Here is a 12,349-nt window from a genome sequence, read left to right as displayed (position 1 = left end):
CCGTGTAGATGCAGACTAAGTTATTTTGAAATAACACTAGTTATTTTGAAATAATGTTGCTGTGTAGACATACCCGACAGGAGCAGAACCTGCCAGGAGATGTAAGGATGGGTCCCAATTTCCAGTCTAGCCTGGTGTTTTTCCACTTTTTCCTACAGCATTCATTTCGGGGTTAAAGCTTTGTAGACATGCCTGTGGGAACCCTGCTTTGATTGGTTGGAAATGAGCATGGCATAATCTAAACAGCATAAAACCCATTTTTGCTTCAGCCCAAAGTGAAGAGCTTGGAAGGGGCACAAGAGAGGAGTGGACCGGGGAGTTGAGCTGTCTCTAGCTAAGAGTCCAGTTGATAGAGTTAATCATACCATTTTGGAAAGCAAGCATGCTCTCAAACTCCTTATAAATAATACTCCAATTTATGTTTTGAGGCTTTTTTATTTAGAAACTTCCAGCTCAGAAAGCTGGCAGTACAGAGTACAGTACTCACACACAGGGCTATCCTTATCAATGCTGGTGCCCTATGCAGCCCAGAACCTGCACCCGCTTGGAGGAGAGCTGCTTTGTAGTGGCCTGTCCCCATGGGGAGGGGCATGATGCAGGGGCAGAAGCTATGGAATGCAGGAGGATTGGAGAGCAAGGATGCTCACTTGCAACCTTGGGAATAGGCAGGTGGCATGGGCAGCAGCGAGAGGTGTGAGCCTGCGGGCTGAAGGAGCAGCAGGTGGCTGCACCACTGGCTAGAGAGAAGCAGTGGTTTTCCCTTCTGCTGTGGAAGGGAAAAGTGCTGCTGCTTTCTCATTGGGGGATGGATCTGGCAGCAGGAGTTGGTGCTGAACTCGCAGGGAGCAAGGGGGGTGGGTAGGGGATGGGACTGATCACTGGAGCTGATATACACCATTCTGCTTCTAGGGCACCACAAAATTTGGGGCAGTTTGGTGCCCAAATTTTGTGGTGCCCCATGCAGCTTCAAAGTTTGCATATTGGAAGGGACAGTACTGTTCACACAGGCACTGTAGTTTGATTATACAATACCATGGAGAGACAGTAGCCTCTTTCAATAGTTAACAATACACCAAGCTCCCATTAAATGTCTGATTTATCCCTTCTGTAAGTCTGCCTTAAAATTAGTTTGCCCTGAACATTGCCAGGTTTACTCTGCAGGCCACTTTCTGCTAAGTGGGAAGAAAATTTGGGATCATCTTAGGAATGTTAAAGACTAATCAACTATCCGATAAGCATCTATGGGATAGAGGCAGCAACGGGGTGGGCGGCACAAAACAGCTTCTGGATTACCTTATTGAAGTCCAAACAATGCAGTTCCGTTAAAGTACCCAGCCTCAGGCTTCCACCTAAACACCCCAGTCAGATAAGGCTGTACCAATCCAATGGATCAGACACATTATCTTCCAGGTAATTAATATTTTAGATCTTATGCCAAATATATGCTTTTAATTAGCCTAAAATTTATTAAAGGAAACAGAGAGATAGAATTGGTTAAAATATACATACAGACATGAGATCAATTCTTGAGGTTAAAAAACATAATAAAGATGGTGATTTTGTAGTTGCAGATGGATCTTTTCAGATCAGTCCAGTTATTAAATCAGTGTTCATAATAATGGAACCAGGATCTCCTGGAACCTCATCCTTTAAAACACCTACCATTCCAAAGCTCTAACAATGCAAGTCTGCATTTCAAATTCTTTTCCATCCCAATGTAACAGCCCAACTATCATTTACACTTCTTCCCAACAAGTTTTTAAAGGACAACCCTGAATCAGTCAACCCTTCCTGGCCATGGACCACAGTTTAATCAACTGTCTAATATTTCAGTCATATAATAGCACATCCATTCAAAGTCAATTGGATTTAGACAGTGAACCTGGTCAGGCACTTTGAAAGTCCTAAGAGGCACGTAACTTCATATGTAGGTGCCTAACACCTTTGAAAACCTTTCCTCCCAGTCCAGACACTTCAGTGATAACCTGCCTTAAAAAACTCCAGAGAGTTAGATTCAGTTTCTTTGAAACTCACTGGATGGCTCTGCTTGAAGAAAATAGTAAAGCAAATGTGTTAGCTCTTTTGGTTAAGGTTAGTTATGGGCCTGACCCTACTCTCACTAATGTCAATAGGATTTCTAGTGTGAGCAGGATCAAGGAGTGTGTGTAAGAGAGCACTTGTGGCTCTGTGTTGGGCAGCTGCTGCTTAGAAAGAATACTAGGGGCTGCACCCCCTGCTTGCTATACTCCCTAATCCCCTTCTCTCTGGAGGTAGGCAGCTTCAGCTCTCCTCACCAGCTGCCGGGAAGTTGGGCCAGGCTGAGGTGTGGTACTCTATCCAGCCTCGGCTCTCTCCCCCTGGCCGCTGGGGCGTTGGGAAAGGCCGGGCCAAGGCCTCTCTGTGGCAGGCCTGGCTCTCTTCCCCCTGGCTACCAGAGGATTGGGCCAGGCTGAGGCTGAGGCTGCTCCTCAGGAGGCCTGGCTAGAGGCCATGCAGCTCCCCTCCCGGTGCATGGGGTAGCGGTATGGTCTCATGGCTCCCTGGAGTGCAAGGGAGTGGGAAGGGCATGCTGCTGGGGGGCAGAGGGAGAGACAATGCAGAGTGATGTATGAAGTCACTCTGTCTTCCCTCAGGAAGTTGTTTTTAAAATATATATAGAGAGAGATTAGTAGGTTTTTAAAAGGTGGCTCCTGTCAGAGATCTACCTTAAGTTGAGCTTTTGAGAATGAAGGATCAGAATTTCTGTTCCTGGCTGCACATGAGGTTGGCTTTGTTATGTAGAGGGATTGCCCAAGTACCACTAAGGCTGAGACCACAACTTAAGCTGATTTTGGTTCCTCTTGTACCTTGAAAAGGGAAAGAGAAAGAAGGATCCATACCCACACTTTCAACCTTTAGCTACCACATCTCATGGCACTAGCATATTTCCCATAGTTAATTAAACTGAGTAGGTGCTGCTGAAATTAAACCCCCTTAAAAAACTGGTCTGTTTCTGGCTATGCTGCTATTTGGAGTGGGCTAGGGCAAGCAGAGCCAACAGGAGTTCATCTGACCCAGCGTGAGTTTCTTGGACAACTATGCAAGTAAACATAGTGACATATTTTACGAAAGGGTTTAAATTTCAAAAGTACTGACTCTGGTTAATTAAGCCTCAGCTGCCATTCTTGCTAACTTGCCTATGTGGCTGATTTTGCTATGCTCTCTCAAGCCAGACTAGGAAGGGGTACATGAGTGCAAGCTGGAAATCACACTTCCAGCTTCAAGTGTGGCCCTAACCCAAGTTAGATTTTGGTATTGTCCTGTGTAAATAGGAGTGTAAGGGCAGGAGCATTTCAGACACTCAATTTGAAAGATAGACAATTCCCTGTCAACCAGGGAAATGGAGAAATCGCAGAGAAGTTTCACTTTCTAACCCAGCCAGTGAGAAATGAAAAACCCAACGTACCTTAAAGGCACAGTGGCAGTGAAAAACAAAACATCAGGATCAGGCCCTCATTTCTCTCAGAGAAGCTCCTGCCTCAGTCAGCTCTTTCCTCGGCCTGAAGGCTTGTTCTCATAGAATCATAGGACTGGAAGGGACCTCAAGAGGTCATCGAGTCCAGCCCCCTGCCCTCAAGTTCACCGTTCACCTTTGAGCTGTTCAACTTCTCTTACAACTCCTCCTGCATGCTTTGCAGGTGTGGCGTGGCAGGGCAGGGCAGGGCAGGGCAGGGCTGACTAAGCGCAGAGCAGCCCTTTCACTCCTTGCTCTGCAATATGGGGTTTGTAGACCTCCTGACTCAGTCTTCCTCACAAGCATATTTGTGAGCTTTTTTCACTCCATGCTGAATTTGAAAGGAATGTGGCAGAAGGGGAAGATACTGGTGGATAAGCTGGGGGTTCTTGTCCTTCTTGACACTTAACCACCTCATGATTAATTGCGGGGGTATGATTAGTGAGGGGCTTGCATGGATTTCCCAGGCAGTAATATTGGAGAGACTGTCAAAATGAGTCCTCCCTTTTCTACCATGGAATATGCCTGCTACTGAGGGAACCCTTTGTGGCTCAGATAGATTATACATGTTCCTTGCAGACGTTTCCTAGGGCAATACTGAGCCTAGTACATGTCAGAGGCATTGGTTTGCAGAATGAACACTTTGAGAAATTAGAACTGGACAGGACAGTTCTTTTAACAAGTGTCTCTCAATTTCTAAAAGGACTTTTTGCAGGCCTCAGACCAATGACCCATCTTGGGGCTATTGTTCTTAGTTTAGTCTGTGAGGAGGGACTGTCATCACCCAAAATCCTGGCACAAATTGGAAGCAGTCATTTTGGAATCAAAAACCCTTTGAACTTGTTTCTTCGTGGTTGAAAGAGAGCAGGTGTCGAGGGCCTTTGTGAGGCAAACTCAGCCAAACCAGAACTGCTAGTTCAGCTGCTGTGATGGGTTATCCCAGGGACCTAGTCAGAGGGCATCTGGAAAGTTGTGGACCCAGCTCCTAGGGTGCTGCAGGACAAGCTGTGCTGCTTTCTGAACAACACTCATATCTTCAGGGGGAAGTTTTGGTAGAGGACACACAGTTGTACCCCTCTGTGCTGAGCCACTCCCACCTGGCCCTCCTGAAGGACCTCTTAAGTCGAAGGCCCTCCAGCCTGAGTCCAAAACACAGTTTAAGTCTGGCCCTTTCAGGCAAGTCCCAGGCCCTCTTGCCTGAGTCCAAAACACCGTTCAGGGTTGTAGCGAGGACGCACCCCAAGTAGGGAGACCCAGGCCCACCCTACTCCACCGGGTCCTGGCCCACAGCCCTGTGAGTGACCAGATAGCATGTCACTCCCTCAGCTGGGCAATCTGGCCAAAACGCACCGAGGTTCTCAGCACGGGAGAGGCGGTTCCTGCTCCTGCCCTGGGCCACTTCCTACCTGGCTCACTGGGGTTCCTTCCTACGTACTCATCCAGCTTGCTGTGCCCTCTGGGCCAGCGTCTCCTCAGCAGGCAGCCTCTGGGATGCACCAGCTCGCCTCCACGTCCCCACTGGCCTCTTCTGGAGTCTCTGGTGACAGCTGTGCAGGAGCTCCCTTCACAGGTCCTTCTCCTCCAGCTGCCACCCCTGATTGAGTCCTTCCCCAGGCTTTTATAATGGAGCTACAGCCCGGGCATGTTTGGTAGGGCTCCGGGGGAGGGGCATCTGCAGCCAGGTAACCTTGGCTGGGCCCTGCAGGCTTAGTGCGGGGCTGCCTTGCCCCGTCACACCCTCCCACTTAGATAACATCTATTTTGCTTCCACTTCTGGTGGGCTCCATTCTCAGACCATCATCTAGTGGCCATGATGGCCTTTCATCTTGCAGAGATGGGGGCATGGCTCATTGGCATTTCAACAACACCTTGATGGAGTACTTGGTCTTCAAGCCATCCTTCCGGCAGTTCTGACTGGCCAGATAGGGCAGAGGCATGCCTTTCCCTCAATGCAGCAGTGGTAGGACATGGGGAAGGCCTACACCTTGCTCTTCTGCCATGACTACATCTAGGGGACCCTCTGGAGGAGATTCCACCACCTCCCTATGTACCACATTCCAGTGCTTCCCCATCCTCCTAGTGAAATACTGTTTCTTAATATCCAACCTAGACCTTTCCCACAGCAACTTGAGACCATTGCTCCTCGTTCTGTCATTTGTCATCAATGAGAATCCCCCTTCAAGTAGTTGAAAGATGCTATCAAAGCCCCCATCACTCTTCTGCAGAGTAAATAAGCCCTGTCAGTCAACCTCTCCAGGGATACACTGTAGAAAAAATAGTCTCACCAGAGGCTTCAGGGTTTGGGATAAAATCACTGTGAAGCAAGGTCTGCTCACAACTGGAATCCATCAGGCCCATTAGCTCAGTTCTATTTATCTGAACAGGGGTTCAAATACAGACATGGTTTTCTGTCAGGCATACTTGTCCATAATGACAGTGGTACTGATTACCTCGGTGTCTAAATGAAAATCCTCCCTGCAGGCTGGACCTAAGTCTAACGTTTAAGGCAGGCATGTCCAAAGTCCGGCCCGCGGGCCAAATGCGGCCCGCGGTCGGATTTAATACGGCCCCCTGCTTCTCCCGGCTCCCTGGTGCTTTTTTTAACTGGCGCGCGCAGCGCGCCGCTTCGGGCCGCCGCCGCCGCGGTCCCAAACCCTGCCCCTGCACTCCGCTTTGGGGCTGAGAGTGCGGGGACAGCCCCCGCTTCCTCCCCCTCTCCTGGCTCCCTGGCGCTCCTCTGAACTGGCGCCGCTTCCGGCCGCGCCGCCGCCGTCCATGGCGGCCGCTGCGGTCCTAAAATCTTCCATGTAGGGCACGTCCGCAGCCCCGCTCCCCCGCTTGGCTACGGGTTCGCCCTGCCCCCGGGCCGCCGTGAGGCCAGCGTGCCCTGCGCTCTCCGCCCGCCTCTGACCCTGCAGGCCCTCTACCTTGGGGCTGAGAGTGCAGGGACGGACTCTGCAGCTGCTGAGATCAGGGACGGACTCCGCAGCTGCTCAAGCTCAGTATCTGTGATTGGCCCTGCGCACTGTCAGCTTCCTGGCGGGCTCAGGCACGTGGAGCTGCGAACATTAGAGACTTCGCCACAAACGGGCTCAGGCACGTGGAGCTCATCATTAGAGACTTCGCCACAAACAGCCACAAAGGCAAGAGAATTCTTGTTGGGCAGTGTATTAGTGCAGTGTATTACTTGGGCAGTGTATTAAACCTCTGGCACTGCGCTCACATGATCCCTTCCCCTTCTGGTCAATTTAAAAAAATGGCAACTGTAAATAAGAGAAGGAAAGTTGACAGTGAGGGCCGCCGCTTCCAGGACAGGTGGAAAGTGGAATATTTCTTCACTGAAATAGAGAATCACTGTGTTTGTCTGATATGCCAAGAGACTGTGGCTGTTTATAAGGAATTTAATGTCAAGAGACACTACCAGTCGAGACATAGCACATACGACAAGCTTACAGGGCACGACCGCAGTGAAAAGTTGAAGCAACTTGAAGCTGTTTTAATGTCACAACAGAAATTTTTCATAAGAGCCCGTGAGTCAAATGAAAATGCCACAAGGGCGAGCTATAAGGTGGCAACGTTAATTGCTAAAAATTGCAAATCTTTTGCTGAGGGTGACTTTATCAAAGAATGCGTTATGAAAATGGTTGAGAATATCTGTCCCGAGAAGAAGCAAGAGTTTGCCAACATTTGCCTGGCTCGTAACACTGTAGCACGGAGAATTGAAGAGATTTCATCAGATATTAAGAGACAGTTGACATCCAAAGGAGTGGATTTTGACTTCTTTTCAATAGCCTGTGATGAAAGCACGGACCTATCTGACACAGCTCAGTTGCTGATTTTTATGAGAGGGGTGGACGATGAAATGAATGTGACTGAAGAGCTACTTGACCTCCAGAGTCTTACGGACCAAACAAGAGGAAAAGATTTATTTGTTTCTGTTAGTTCCGCCATAGACGACATGAAACTGCCTTGGAACAAAGTTACTGGGATTATTACTGATGGGGCACCTGCCATGGTTGGTGAACGAAGTGGATTATCAACCCTAATCTGTAACAAGGTGATCGAAGAAGGAGGCAAAGCTATTAAACTCCATTGTATCATTCATCAACAAGTTCTCTGTGCTAAACATCTCAAATATGATCATGTTATGAAACCGGTGCTAAAGACTATTAATTTTATTCGCTCTAAAGCCCTGTGCCACCGCCAGTTTAAACAGTTTCTACTGGACATCCAGGCTGAATACGAAGATGTTTTATATCACAACGATGTAAGATGGCTCAGTCGGGGGTCTGCACTGCAGCGTTTCTACTCTCTCAGAAAGGAAATCGGAGAATTCTTGGAAACAAAGGGACAACCAATGCGAGAACTATCTGATCCTATTTGGCTGGCTGATTTGGGGTTTCTAGTTGACATAACAAAGCATCTGAATGTACTGAACATGAGTCTTCAGGGGAAAGATGCAGCGGTGAACCAGCTTTATTCACACCTCAAAGCCTTTGGGACAAAGCTGCAACTTTTCATAAGGCAGTTGTCACAAACACAGCCCAATACCATACATTTTTCAGCGTTGCAGGAAATAATGAACAGTTTTCCACAGGACAATATCAGTGCGCAAATGAGCAGGTATGCAGCAGACATTGCATCTCTGGCTGGGGAGTTTAAACGGCGCTTTCAGGACTTTGCAGCTATTGAAAAGGAGATCAGCCTTTTCTCCTCTCCATTCTCTGTTGACCCCAAGGATGCTCCAGATCAGCTGCAGCTCGAGCTCATTGAGCTGCATTGTGACAGCGAGTTATGCAGTTGTCACCAACAGCTCTCTCTTGTGAACTTTTACCGCCAACTGGATAAGAGCCGGTTTCAAAAGATTCGAACATTGGCTAAGAAAATGCTGAGCTTGTTTGGCTCAACATATGTGTGAGAAGACATTCTCTGCTATGAACTTTAACAAGAACCGCGTGAGGACAAGACTAAGTGACTCTCACCTGCGTGACATTTTGCGCATCAAAACCACTGCCTTTGAACCAGACCTAGCCTATGTGCTGCAGTCCAGATCTCAGTTTCACCCTTCACATTAGTGTAGGCAAGTTTTTTTTTTCAATTGAGATGAATACATTGTAAAATCTCAGTTAATGTCAGTTGGTCTAAATCAGTTATAAATATATTTGGACACAACATGTATAGTTGGTGTTATGTCGTTTGCCGTTTGCAATAAAGTTTGCATAAAATAGTTAATTTGCATTTAATTTTAATGGTTCAAAGAATGTCAGGCAAAATGGTCGGCCCTCACGCATGTTCACTTCATCAAATCTGGCCCTCTTTGAAAAAAGTTTGGACACCCCTGGTTTAAGGTAACCCATCCCTATGTGGCTGTCTGCTCCAAACCCCTAACTTTCCAATGGAGGAGCCTATGCGAGTTTCAGGGGCTTGTGTCTGGTCTGGGGGCTGAAAGGTAGGGATTTTACAAAGATTTTACAAAATAAGGGGCTTGTGTCTGGTCTGGGCCCCTTGCAAGCTTGTGCCTCAGCAACTCCCCTGTCGGACTGCCAAATCCCATGGCTAGTCCCTCCCTTGGTCTCAGGCAGTTGCTTAGATAATGTTGCCAGAGCAGTTTCTGCAGCTAAGTAATTTTCCACCAGCTAGAAACTCTGGGTGAGCATCCAGTCCCTCCCTGCAGCCTGAAGTATGGGAGAGAACTACCTCACTGTGATGAGCTCAGCCGCTCAACTCCAGTCCAAGTCTCCAACTTTAACCATGTCTGGGATAGGCCTCTTCATTTCTGGGAGACCAAGCAGGGCTCAGCTCCCAAGGTTATTTCTCTCCACAGGATGTCTATTAGAAGGTCAGATGCTACCTGTAGTCCACAGTACGTAGCCTATGCTGGTCCTGTCAGGCAAGGTACCAACTGAGTGGCCACTTGACTGTCTCTATTCACTTAGATGTTATCAGGAAGGTCTCCAGGTTGTCTTTAGGCCAACCTTTGAGTTTTACTGACACACTCGGAACCACTGAGCCAGGTTACAGTTGCTCCTCCAGGAGACCCTGAAGCTACCTCAGAGCTATTACCTGCTGGACCAGCCTTTGCTGCTGTTGTGCCTCTGATGTCAGATGGGCTGCAGCTGCTGCTGCTGCTACTTCTCATGATCCCCGTGAAAAGACACTTGAGGTCCATGTCCTCTGATTTACCAACCCTTGCCTATTGATCTAGGGCAGTGTTTCCCAAATGGTGTTCTGCTGAACCCTGGGGTTCTGCAAAGTGAAAATAAGGGTTAATCGAGAAAATTCCATGACAATAACATTTTAGGATTAAAAATAATAGTTAATATTTAAGCATTTATTAATTTTATCGAAAATAATTTTCATTTGTATTTGCCATAAGTGTCTCTGTGTAATGCCAGCTTAGCCAGAGAGAGGGGACGATGATATCACTACTACTTTTTCAGCTCCATATATATGACTGTTATTAGGAATTCCACAAATTTCTTTTGAGTTTAAAAGGGTTCTGTGGCCAAATAAAATCGGTAAACACTGATCTAGAGTACCAGACCCCCTGGGTCAGTTTTTCCCTCTATCTCCACCAGTTGTAAAAGGGCGGACTCACTGCTGGTTCCTCCTTGTGGCCAGCTATGGTATAGCAGCTCTGTCTTCCTTGGGACTGTGACCACTGGATTCTCTGTCTCTTCAGCTGCCTGCCTCAGCCTGTGCTTTGGCCTTCCAGACATGTCACTGGGACAGCCCCTAAACCGAAACCAAAGGGAAGTAACACAAGTAAATAGGGTTAGTAAAAGAGAGAATGGAATGTCTCCCTCTCAGGGTGCATCCAGGTCTGGCCCTCCCATTCTTCAGGGAGGGAAATTCAGACAATGCTTATCAGAGCTCTTGCCTTCAATCAGCCATTTACTCAGAAACTGAGGATTGAAGGCTGTTCAAAGTCTGCCCACTAATGAGCTGTTCTGCTCCTCTTTTAAACTACTCTTCCCGTCTGTATACATCTTACAGGTGTGGTGTCCCAAAGCAGCTTTTTAACCTCTTGATGTCCAGTGTGGAGTTTAATTACTACATCATAGCCATAGATGAGCAAATTTTCTGTCCTTGATACATGAGTGTTATCATCATAGATGCTGGTCTTTCATTGATTCATAGATGTTAAGGCCAGTAAGACATTTTTAAAATCAGAAGATAACTTGCAGGTACAGATGACTTGCATCTAAGAGTTTTAAAAGAGCTAGCTAAGGAGATTGGTGGACTATTAATGTTGATTTTCAATAATTCTTGGAACACTGGCAAAGTTCCAGACTACTAAAGCAAGCTAATGTTGTGCTAATTTTTAAAAGTCCTGTAATTACCTGCATCATTCTATAAGCCTGTCAACCTGACAGCCATTCCAGGCAAGATAACAGCATGGCTGATATAAGGATTTAATTCGTAAAGGATTAAAAGAGGTTTCTGTAATCAATGCAAACCAGTATAGGTTTGTGGAAAATAGATCTTGTTAAAGTAATTTGATTTTTTTATGTGATTACAAATTTGGTTTATGAAGGTAATAGTTTTGATGTAACATACTTAGACTTCTGAAAGACATTTGAGTTGGTACCACACAACATTTTGATTAAAAACCTGTCTTCATAACTTATTTCGGTCTTTAGGAATTCAGTTTATTATTGACTGGAATATTTAGGGCACATTTCACAGCCTTGTTAACCAGATGTTACATACATTACTGGTCTTTGCACATGCTTATATTGATGATATTGCTGTCTTTAGGAACAAGGCCACAAAAATGATGTGGGTATTGTGTTGCCAAGTGTGAAGGATGCTGTTTGATGGTTAATGGGTCAAAATGCAAAATGGGAGTGAATGGAATGTACAAACCCCATACTGGGGAGGTAAGGGTTAAGGAGCAGCTCTGGACCCAGGAAGCCCTCCCCAGCAACTCTTGCTGGGTGTGCTCACAGTGAAGGCTGAGCTCAAAAGAAAGCAGCTCAGTTCAGTCAGGACTGATAGATCCAAGAAGCAGTGGTGTGGTGGGGCTCCTGCTAAGAAGCCACCAAGGTCTATGTTGCTAGGCCAGTCCTCACCACCAAGCCACCACAGGCCTTTTGGTTGTGAAGATCAGCAACGATGAGCTGTGACCGCATGAGAATGATCCCGCAGAGTATGGCTGGAGAGGCCTCCAGGAGGGCCTGAGGAGTGAACACTGGTGCCAGAGCTGAAGTACTCTGGGCCCTGGCCCAAAAAGCCCCTCACATGCGCTATAGACTGAGGAACCAGGAGTAGAGGCTTGGGAGAAGCAGGAAGACCCTGGAACCAATGTTTCTGTGTAAGTTGTCTGGAACTAGTCAGCATGAGCAGGTTGCAGCGAGCGTGGGGGGTATGTGTATGGCTGCAAACAAAGGGGCAAGTTCACCAGATGGAAGCAAGCAGCCCTCTGCATGGACTCAGATGGGCAGGGGACACCTGGGTGTTTTTAGGACTGCCCCTTTCCTCAATATTGGGTGTCAGAGGAGTGGAAGAAGTGGAGCTGGGAGTCAGGACTCCTGGGTGGATTCTTTCCCTGGCTCTGGGAAGGGAGTGGGACTAGTGGTTAGACCAGTGGGACTGGGAGCCAAGACTCCTGGATTCTCTCCTGGCTCTGGCAGGGGGCTGGGGCTGGTGGATAGAGCAGTGGGGCTGGGAATCACAGCTCCTGAACATTATTCCTGGCTCAGAGAGGAGAATGGTGTTTTGTGGTTAGAGAGGGTTGGCTGAGAGCTAGGTTCTAGCCCTGAACTTTGGCTCTGGGAGAGGAATGGGGGCTGCAATTGGAGGGAGGGGCTGAAAGTCAGGACTGTTAAGATATATAAAATGAATAGGGGTCTG

The sequence above is a fragment of the Pelodiscus sinensis genome, chromosome 18 (assembly GCF_049634645.1).
Source record: "Pelodiscus sinensis isolate JC-2024 chromosome 18, ASM4963464v1, whole genome shotgun sequence".
Classification (NCBI taxonomy): Eukaryota; Metazoa; Chordata; order Testudines; family Trionychidae; genus Pelodiscus; species Pelodiscus sinensis.
Note: the sequence above shows the minus strand (reverse complement) of the source record.